This window comes from Neomonachus schauinslandi, chromosome 7, assembly GCF_002201575.2.
Source record: "Neomonachus schauinslandi chromosome 7, ASM220157v2, whole genome shotgun sequence".
Classification (NCBI taxonomy): domain Eukaryota; kingdom Metazoa; phylum Chordata; class Mammalia; order Carnivora; family Phocidae; genus Neomonachus; species Neomonachus schauinslandi.
In genome coordinates, this window is record NC_058409.1 from 112,611,928 (window position 1) to 112,622,505 (window position 10,578).

A 10,578-nucleotide genomic window follows, 5' to 3' on the forward strand; every position below is an offset into this window, starting at 1 on the left:
CATAACCCCTTTCTGAGATGGCTAATATTCAATGTGAGGGAGCTATAAAGACTTTGTCCCTTCTCCCCAACTTGGGACCTCTAAAGGATTATCCCATCTTCAGAAGAACCCAGAGGATTAGCTGAGGCTTCTATTGAGGCTGTATCCCAAATTGGCTTTTCCCTTTGACTGATCTTGCTTCTTCCCTTCCTTTCCACAGGTCTTGATCCCAAGAGCACTACCTACTAACATCCTACATGCCAATCTTTGTCTCGGAGTCTGCTTCCCAGGGAATACAAACTTCAGTAGTTGGTGCCAGGACTGCTCTGAGAAAGCAGATGCTGGGTTGTGATTTTGGGGCTGAGTCACCCACCATTGTCCTGAGCTGGGAGAGTATGCACTGAACTGTATTCTGAGGGTACTGACCAAGAGAGAAGGAGCATACGTTAAAAAATGGAGAAATTATAAATTTGAGGTCACATTCCTAGGATACAGCATTCAACACCCTAGAGATGGTATACACGAGTTACTAGGAGGACCCCTAAAAGCATCGGAAAATGATGGCCCACTCTAAGTGAGGTGGAAGTGCCAAAATGCTATGGCTGCTGGGAAAGAAGAGTTTGGAAGTCTTAGAGAAGTGGGCATGCTGGAGTGATTATACCATAAGGCAGAAAACCCACTAAGACTGTGTTGTACAGGAGAGTTTGGAGGATATACCACTTACTTAAGCAATAAAGCATCTGCTGGTGAACAGGGTACTAACATCACTCAGAAGCTCCATTGATGGCAGGGGTATGGTAAGAGATGCTGTTACAGAACTAAGCTCAAAACAGTAATGTGGATAACAAGACTCTGAAATAATAGAGACAAGACTACGAAATAACAGGTGGCACCACTTTACCAAGACACTCCCAAGTGCATGCAATGACTATAATGAGTGGCAAGGAGGCAGAGGGGTGGCTAACCCACAGAGAGTTATGGATAAGGTTAAAAGAACATGGTGGCCCTAATGGCAAAAGAAATCAAGGACAGGTAATCAAGAAACTGGGCAATTTACCAGTTTTCAGATCTGAGGCATTTCTTAGAGCTAGAATCTACTCCTTCCCAAAGGGACTCACAGCTATCTACTCAAGTAAATGTACTCTGTGGTAAGAGGAATACACATATATTTTGAGGACTTTTGGACACAGGGTCTGAGTTGACACTGATATCTAGTAACCCGAAGTGTCTTCATGGGCCCAAGTTAAAGTAGGAGAATGTAAGGGTTAGGTGATAAATGGAGTCTTCATCTGGCTCCCAGTGGGTCTACTGGATCCATAGACTATCCTCTTGCCATTTCCCTGGTCTCAAATGCATAACTCAACTAAACTAACTGGTACTTGTGACAACCTGTATTGGTCCTGGGCCTCTGGAGTAAGAGCAGTCATAGTGGGAAAGGTCAAGTGGAGCCTCTGAAACTATCTCTACTTAAGTCGAGAGAGTAAATAAAAAACAATCTGGGGGTTAGACCAAAGCTATCTTTAAAGACCTAAAAGGTACAGGGGTAGTGATACCCATCTTATCTCTGATTAATTCAGGAATCTGTTTCCTGCAAAACTCAGAGAGATCGAGGATAACAATAGATTACTGTGAAATCTACCAGATAGTAGCCCCTATCCAAGCTACTATATCAGATGTAGTACCTTTTGCTGGATCAGATTAACACAAATCTGAGAATGTGGTAATTTGCCATTCATTTGCCGAATGAATCCTTTTTTATCCTTATCAGAAAAGAGGTTCAAGATCAGTTTGTGTTATTTGGAACAAGCCACAATACACGTCTTCAATCTTGCCTCAGGGCTATATCAACTCTCCTGGCTTTTGTCATCAGATAGTCTAAAAAGATCTGAGCTTACTAGACATCCTGCAGAATATCACATCAATGACATATTAATCAGACCACGTGAGTACAAAGTGGAAGTACCTTTCAAGGCCTGGTAAGATACAAGCACTTCAGAGGATGGGAGATAAAACTTATAGAAATTCAGGGTCCCACCACCATTTTAGGTACCTGGTTGTCTAGGGCATGCTGGAATATCCCCTTCAAAGTCAAAGCTGCATTTATTGCTTATTGTACTTCCCACACCAGTAGCAATTCCACTCCTACTAATATCACTCCAACTAATAAATATGGTGTGTGACACAAAGACTGCCAGGTTTGGAAGGGATCCAGAGCAGAAAAGACTTGGCCTCAGTTCCAAGTTGTAATGCAAACAGATCTACTGCACTGACCATATGATCTGTAAGACACTATGTTATTAGAAGAATAGCTGGTGGGAAAAGACACTGTATGGAGTTTATGGCAAGCTTCAATGGGGAAATCATAGTGCAGATCTCTTCAGTTCAGCCATGCCATCTGTAGTATGAAATTATATACCTTTCAAAAAATAGCTTCAGGTGTGCTGGGCCCTGGTGGAGACAGAGCACCTCAACATGGGACATCAAATGACCATGTTGCCAGAACTACTCTCACGAGTATTGTCAAACCTACAAAACCCAAAAGTCAAGTGGGCCCAGTGTCAATAAATCTTAAAATGGAAGTGGTACCTCCAAAAAAAAAGCACAAGTAGGACCAGTAGAGGCAATGCAGGGCTATGAGCTGGTAACCCAGACCTCCATGTCATCTACCCCTGTTGCACCTGTGCCTTCCAAGCTGACATCTATGGGGGAATCCTTTATGACCCCAGAAGGAAGGAGGAAAAAAAAGTCCAAACTTGGTTTGCAGATAGATCAGGTTAGGAATGTGAAAGCAAGTCAAAAATGGATGGTGGCTGTGCTACATCCTCACTCAAGTGTGGCTTTGAAAGTCAATGGTAAAGGAAAGTCTTCATAATGGACAGAGCTTTAGGCGGCAGACCTGGTTATTACCTTATCTAGAAAGAGAAGAAGCCTGAAGTTAGAATATACATAGTATACACAGACTTAACTTAACTGGCAGTGCCAAATGGTTTGGCTCCATCTTCAGGAACCTGGAAATGAGAAAGTTTCAAGCTGTAGTAAGTGGACCTATGGGAGTGAACATAAAGTGTGAATATCTTTATATCTTATGTTATCCACCAAAAAGAACAGAAGAGGCACTTGACACTGAATATCAGCCGGACTGTGCCATTGGCTCCCTGATGCTGTCATAAGTGAATGAAGTAGCAATGTTGGCAAGGATGAAGGGTATGTGTGGACCCAACAGCATGAGCTTTTGAGGCTGAACTAACTATTGCTAATAACAAAGACCAGCGCTGAATTGCCAACGGATTGTTAGATAGATATACGTGTCTGGAACCTAGGAAAAAAAGGTAGGATGGTGGTACACATTTGGTACTTTACTAGTATAGGATTAGTATGTTATAGGCTCTGATCAAGGGGAAGATGGTAAAACTTAGGAAATAACAATAGTTATTTATAGTTATAGGTCAGGCAAAGGAAGAAAAATTTTAAGGGGAGGCTGAGAAGGAGCTGTTAAGATAGAAGAAAAATAAATCAAGAGCCAAGGGAGTAGAGCTTCATATAAAAAGAAGTATGAACAGATTAACTAAGATGTGAATTAGAAAATATCCATTGGTTTTAGCAACAAAGAAGACATTAAAAATTCTGGCTGGAGCAATTTCAAAGGAAACTAGAGAATAGGGGACTTGAAATGTGATTGGGAATTGAAGAAAGGAATACAATGACTGTTAGTTGAGTTTTTAAAGCAAGGTACTACTGTGGGAGAATAGACAGGTAGTATATAAAGAGGAAAGTAGTGAAGGTTTGAAATAGCTGCTGTAGAAAAATAAGTTGGCCAACCATGTACACAAATAAAGATAGCCGAACAGTGCTAAAGCCAAGCCAAAGTTGAAGTCCACAAATCTGCATTGGCACTAATCAATTTGATTTATGTGCTTTTTCACTGGTGCTTGGCTTCTAGAGGTGGGGTCCAGAAAGTACATGGTTGGATTGATCTAGGAATTGGTATAAAAGTTTTTACAGTGGGTATAGTGGGGAAAAAATGGGCCACAATGTTTAGGATCCTGGCAAATAAGATTATAGTATGATTCATCATATTGGGAAAAAAAAAAGAAGGGAAACCATGAGGAGGTGATGGTCTAGGAAGAGTCCAGATGTCTAAGACCAAGAATTCTGGAAGCTAGGGAGTGAAAGAGATAGAGGCATGAGAAGTTATGGGCAGATGTGATATACTGGGGTTTATGCTTTCATAGGTCATTCAGTTCCAGCTGATGGTAGTGTCTACCTTGAGACAACAGTATACTATGAAGTAGAGCCTTTGATGGACCACCAGCCTGGGTAGCCAATGGCTAAAGTGCAATGAATTTGAAAACTGTTAGAAGTAAGGGAGTCAACAGAAGTTGAATATGTCTTCAATATAGATGCTGAGGACACCCAGAATAATTATAGTAATTAACTTTGAACATCCCAGCAGCTAAGGCACAATGGAGATCCATTATCTTATTTAGTTCTTATCTTCTTAAAGAAAGTATCATATTGGTCTGAAGAGATGCTAAATTCTAGAAAGAATGTATTTGGTGAATAACTTTAAGTATGACTCAAATGAAGTATGACATTGCTCCAGGAGCAGCACCCGAGTTCTGTAACAGGCCGGGAGAGTACCACTACTACTCCTACCACGTCCAGCCACTAGAAATGCTCTATCTTCTTTTCTAATTAGTCAAAGTGTAAAATTGCTGTTTTCTTTAAGTCCCCAAAAGATAATAGTAGGGATGTGCAGATAGGATGCCGATCATGTGGTTAAGATGTCTTTAAGAGCCTCTCTGCTGCTTAAACCAAACTCCATGGTCTGTGGGAATTCAAAGACTTCCCAAGAGTGTCTTCTGATTCTGCAGGTGGTTTCTGTTTCCTTAGCCTTCCCTAACTCTTAGATTTCTCACTCACCTACACCATTTTGACCCCAAAGTGAAATTCAGTCTTTTCTGCAGTTTTTGCTAGTAAGACAACTACAAAGAAATTTCTCAAATTAACTATTCTTTCTGAGTCAAAACTTATAATTTACAGCATGTAATGGGTGGAAAACCAAGAAATAGCACATAGAATGCCATCTCAAGAGACTCATCTCAATATTTGCTTGTCAACCCTAAAATTTCATGTTTCTAAACTCTAAACTCTGAGACTTCATCATGATCATGATGATATCCAACTTTATCAATGTTTTCTTTAATCACTTGGTAACTTCCTTGTCTGTAAGTAGAAATTTTGTACCTATTGCTTGAAGGCACAGATATATATCATTTTGTTACTAATGGGGGTTTATAGGCCAGACTATTCTCCTGTCTAATGAACAGGAGAGGGGCAGACTGAAGATGCTATGTGTTGGTATAATAAAAATTTGCTATGGTGCAAGAGAACTTCACTACATAAAGTAATTATAGCTACAAATCTCAGAGGAACTAGTACGGGGCAAATGATTCTTCTAGTTTTATAATAAGAACGATCTTCTTAGGGACTACCCTTGTAGCCATACTTGATACTGTTTGCAGAGTGCACATGTGCTTAGAGAGTGGTGGTATTCCCTCCTAGGTATCAGGATAGAGAAGCAACTAAAGGATGCTGTGATGAAGAGAAAATCCACCTATTAGCCAAGTGCGTATTGCTGTCAACTCTTGCCCTAATTAGATTCCCCCCAAACTAATCAGTGGTACTTTTATTAACTTATGTAGGTGGATGCTGTTTGGCAAATTATGAAACAGTTTGTTATACTTTTAAAAAAGTCAATAACACAACATCTGATTCTTGTTAACAAAAAATTTCTTTTCTTGAATACTTTCATTACTTTTGACCGTGGACTTATAACCAGTTGTTATTTCCATTGACTAACCCAACTTTTCTAGTTTCTGGTTCCATGTAACTGGAGCCCAATAGATTTAATCACATTTAAAGATGACTTAAGTAGCTGAACTTTGCTTTAGCTTGAAGCTGTGAGTTCAACTGTGCCTTGATATGCATTAGCTGCCTAATCAATCACTCAGCTGGCTACACATTGTACTGTAGGAGAGTTTGTCTGTGTGCTCACGTGAATAATAATGGAAGTGGTCCAGAAGAATACCCAACGGACTCTCAAATCATTAATTTTTGGATTAGGCCTTTACTTTGGCAGCATGTGTACAAATAAACAAGCATGACTGAAATTAATTTATTGCATTCAAGAGACATCTGTAATTCTGTAGTTACTCGGTGAGAAAGAATTAAACAATTTCAGCTTTGACCATTTCCCTTTTTATTCCAGTTAAACAAACCTCGCCTTCCTAAATTACTCAGATCCTCTCTTCCAGCTGATAGGAAAACAAAGGGCCTCATAAATGAGCCTTTCTTTGTATTTGTAAATTTTAATACAAATAAAAACACAAGGATGACATTTAAGTGTCCTGAAAGGCCAGTTAAGAGACAAATTAAAGACTAATGCTCCTTGCTTCAAGTGGATCTTGGGCATCTGTGCCAAAGTATTACAGCACATTCTATGTGAGAGAACAGGATCTGAGCTCATCCCTTTGCAGTTCTGAAATATGAAGGCTGGTGTACAAATCACCTCTGAATATCTTGTGGATCCTGGAAAGTTATATTCAACAGGACTTTGTTTCAGATTTTTCCCCTATTTTAATTTACTTCTCTTTAAAAAAAAAAAAAGGAAACTATTCCTGGAGAAAGGTGAAAGATGCAGTTTGTAAGATTATCATAGTGCTTTCTTATCTTATTAGCAGCACCCTCACCAAAACTGCCAGCTGGCTAAGTGATGGGTTGGTCTCTTCTGACCCAGGACAAGTAACCTAAGGCTAAAGGGCAATCAGAAATGCATCAGGACAAATGACAGTCCTATTCCAATAATTGGCAACTTAATGTTCCAGGGTATTTGAGATTTCTGCCAAGATTAGCAAACTTTTTAATCTCAGGTGGCTAACTGGGAAGATATCCATAGGTACCAGTATGTGTTGTTGGAAGGCCTGCAGGAAGAAGGGAGAAGGAGAGAGAGAAGATAAATCCAGGTGGTAGGATAATGGAAGAGGAGGAGATGGGAGTCATTTAATAATGATGGAAGGAAGCCATCAACCTATGAAGAGGCAACCTATAGAATGGGAAAAAATATTTGCAAACCATGTATCTAATAAGGGGTTAATATCCAAAATATATAAAGAACACATTCCACTCAATAGCAAAAAAAATACATAATCTGATTTTAAAATGAGCAAAATACCTGAATAGACATTTTTCCAAAGAAGACATATGAATGGCCAACAGATATATGAAAAGGTGCTCAATTTCACTAAGCATCAGGGAAATGCCAATAAAAACCACAATGAGATATCACTTCATACCTCTTAGGCTGACTATTATTATTTATTTCATCTGGTTGGGGTGGGGGGCATGAAGATGGAAAGATATTTAAAATGCATTTTTTTCCTTTCTACATAAGAATCTTTTTGTCACTTCGTATTGTTTTGAGAGCTTTGTGGAAGTACATTGAATGGAATAAGTTCCACTCATTGAATACCCACTATGTATGTCCTCTTACAACATCATAAGGAGTCTTATCTGGATTTATCTGGGTTTATAAGGAAACTAAACCTCCAAGAAGTTAATACATTAAGAGATTTGCTCAAGTCAAAAATATAATGGAAGGAGAGTTGGGCTTGATTGAACTTGGATCTGGCTTCAAACTCTGAATAACTTATAGTGCTCCCTCCAAATGCCAACTTCCCTGACTGCAAATTAAAATCTCTGCATTAGGTATTTAATTGTTCAAGCAGATTATCTTTCTTAAAGTAAGATTTAATATTTCATAATATGAAAATGTCATCTTTTTTTTTTTTAAAGTAGGCTCCACACCTAGTGTGAGAGACCAATGCAGGACTCGAACTTACGACCCTGAGATCAAGACCTGAGCTGAGATCAAGAGTCGGATACTCAACCAACTGAGCCACCCAGGTGCCCCCCAAAATGTCATTTTCTTCTTAATGTGGGTTCTATTCCATAGAATATTATTTTGTAGATTCATTTTGGACTTGGATGACAACAAAAGGTTGTAGAAGGCAGACAAAGGGTCAGAAAATCCATTTAGCATTGTTTGGACAATTTCATGGTACATAATTTGTGCTTTTATTTTATTTTAGCTTATAGGGTTAAAAATATGAAATGATTATTGACTTACAAAGGTCAAAATAATTTGTAACCCATCTTGTTCTAGATTTCAGTTGACTTGAATAGTTAGCAAGTATTTCTTTATTCCTTCATCTCTCCTAACTAGGTAGTTCCGGTCTTTGGGGCCAGAGAGAATCCTAGCCATCTTTATTTCTCCAGCAGTACCTAGTAATTCCTGATATGGTAAGTGACCAACATTTGTTGAATTTATTCTTGCTGAGATGGCTTGACAATGGAGTGTATACAGAGAAGGGCTTCTATAGAAAAGAACTGTACTGATTGTCTCTCAAAAGAAATAGAATATTTTAGAATCATGGCTAGATGGAATGATTCAAGTTTGATACTCTTTACAGATTAGTAGATGACCCTTTTGAGTCTTCAAATATCAATAATTCACCTTGAATGAAGAGCATTTATATATTTAAATATATCATTTTATGAATATTTTCCCAGGCCAGCAACAATCATTCTACACTTATCTTGTAATAGATATTGTTATTTCTGCTCTTTTATAAGGGAACAAAAGAGACAGGTGCACCGAGGAGCAAGCACATAGGCTGTATTTATCTCTGGGCTCTGCTTTTATCTTTCAACAACTTTATGGATGTTATTGGCTGTCTTCTACTTGTATTCTTTTTACTTTTTATTTGTTGGCAGTTCTTGTTTATACTTTGAGAAAATGAAAAGAGTATCTGACAGACTTTGGTTTTACTTTATTCTTACATTGTTTTTTACTTGCACAATATGAGTGCTGTAATTAAAATGGGAATTAAAATTCAATACTACATTATATATATATTTAACGCTATATTACCTGTGACATAGTGAAAAATTAATAAGTAATGATGGATTAAGAGTTCACTTGCTATTAACTTTGGACAAGTTATATCACCCTCCAGATTTCAATTTTAGCATCTGAAAAATGAAGAGATCAAAGCAAATAATGTACAAGGAGCACTGAAACCTTAGCATCCTATGAATGCACAGTATAGATTAGTTCATTACCTCTGTTTTTCCACTAGGAGAGTCAAGTTACTTGTTGTTTCATGGGGTAGATGAGTTTAAAATACAGCTTTACCATTTCTGCTTTTCTTAACCAGAGACCAACTTCAGGGCAAATTATATTAAGCTATTTTTTGTAGTATCATAAATACTCTTCCTTCAACCGCTTAGGGTAGGCCTAGAAAGAGATTCTTTTTGCCATGTCATTCCACTAATGGGGTAAAAGCTTTCAGAAATATTACTACTCTCACTGATATTCAAGCTACTCTATTAAAATTTTTTTTCAGCCTCCTAAAACTGCCCAGTAAGGAGAAGAAATAGCCAGAATCAATTTAACTTTAGATGGAATCATATACTAATCCAAATACAAGTTAACTTGGAAGAAATTAAATGTCTTCACAATGAACTTCGAGACAAAGACTGTGAAAGTAGTTGCTATTTTTCATAAGGGTATTGGGTGGGGAAGCTACCTACTTACAAATTATACTATAATAGCTCGTGAGTCCATAAATTATTTCTAAAAGATTATTGGTGATATTCTTTTGTTATGCAGAACAAATTTCCAGAAAGAAAATTACCAGGGTAGATATCTGATATCCAAGCCAGTTAAAAAAAAAAAAAAAAAAAGAACAGGAAACTTATTACAAGTGCCAATAAAGTACTCACCATTTCCCCTTCTTTAAATGTGATTTCTTTTACTTTTTTCTTTTATGGGCTTCACTTTTCTGATGCTAGCGATGTGTGATCAAAAAATGGAATGTGCTCAAAGATGGAGATGAATTGCAAAAGCCAGCCAGGGAATTTAATACTTTAGACTACCCAGAGGATTAGAAAATATATCTTAGGTTTCTAGGGATTCTGGAATAAATTTGGATTATGCTGCTAGCAGTGGGTAACTAATACTTTGTGTACACTACTAATATACACTATATTTTTATTGAGATACAAAAAAATCTCTAAACAGCCCCTCATATCTGCTTGCTCCAGAACATTCATTGTTGCTTTCTTCAATTAGCAATAGAGTTGCTAATCATTGGCAGATGACACTAATCAATCTGTAAATATGTTCTGAATTCATTTGAATTTTATATGGAAATCACTGTTCTGAGTTATGTCCCTTCCATCCAAAATGTAAATACCCAACTTTGAAATTGATGTTTAAGTATATACTTAGGTATTAATGTTTAGATTTTTTTAAAGAAAAATTTACAGATAGTTTAAATAAAAATGTCTCATGAATGGTTGAATGAATTTGTTTGTATCTTTTTTTATTTTATTTTTTAAGATTTTATTTATTTATCTGATACAGAGAGAGAGCACACAAGCAGGGGGAGCGGCAGGCAGAGGGAGAGGGAGAAGGAGGCTCCCTGCTGAGCAGGGAGCCCAATGCAGGGCTCCATCCCAGGACCCTAGGATCAT